The sequence below is a fragment of the Trachymyrmex septentrionalis genome, unplaced genomic scaffold (assembly GCF_001594115.1).
Source record: "Trachymyrmex septentrionalis isolate Tsep2-gDNA-1 unplaced genomic scaffold, Tsep1.0 scaffold128, whole genome shotgun sequence".
In the NCBI taxonomy this organism is placed as follows: domain Eukaryota; kingdom Metazoa; phylum Arthropoda; class Insecta; order Hymenoptera; family Formicidae; genus Trachymyrmex; species Trachymyrmex septentrionalis.
This window is the reverse complement of record NW_017304417.1, coordinates 1152933-1153772: the sequence shown is the minus strand read 5'-3', so window position 1 is coordinate 1153772 and position 840 is coordinate 1152933.

Here is an 840-nt window from a genome sequence, read left to right as displayed (position 1 = left end):
GATGTTGATAAGCGAACATATGACATTGTAAAGCCAGCTCTGCCACTGTCTTTCTGCTTTTCTCCCTTCTCCATTGCCTCTCATTTTCTTTCCTCTTGGCGGAGTTGAAAAAAGAGCAAGTTGAAACGCTTTGATATATAGGGTGGACTGAGAGTGACATCGTCTTCTCTCGGTCTTCAGGTAACACTTTATTTTTGACGTGCAGCACGGAAGTGTCTTCGACGGTGTTCTAATCGCACGTGCTGTGTTTTTTTTTTCGATTAACGCTTGTATCCGGAGAGCGTGTCTGGTTTTCTGTAAAAGCTCTGATGGGATCGTGAGATAGTAATTTTCCTCGGTCTGTGTGCATGCGTTTATTCTAAATAGGCTCGCTCTCTCTAGGTCGTAGCGGTTGCCAGTCAGAGTCAAGTATAAGGATAGTCCTGTTCGATTATCTTAATTTTCATTCTAAATCACAAAAAAAAAATATATATCGCGCATTTAATTTTTTTTTTTAACACCAAAGTAAAAACATCTTTGTGAAACTTTACATATTCATTTGATGAATAATTAACCTGCCGTTTCTTCAGGCACACAATTTTATCTCCATTATATATTTTTCCAAGATGTTGTGTCACGACGTTTGAAATATACTCGTCGATCCTATCTTCAACGAGGATTAAGAGATGAATCTGACCACAGACGAGATTCTCGAGATCGTCCGCAAGGACTGCGAGACTGGAGAACCTCTGCGAAGAATGCGCCCTTCGAGCATGACTCGTATTTACTCGAGGTGGTTTCTCTGCCACTGCCATAGATTCTTAACTCACTACGCTGGCCCTACGAGAGGCCGTGCCTCTC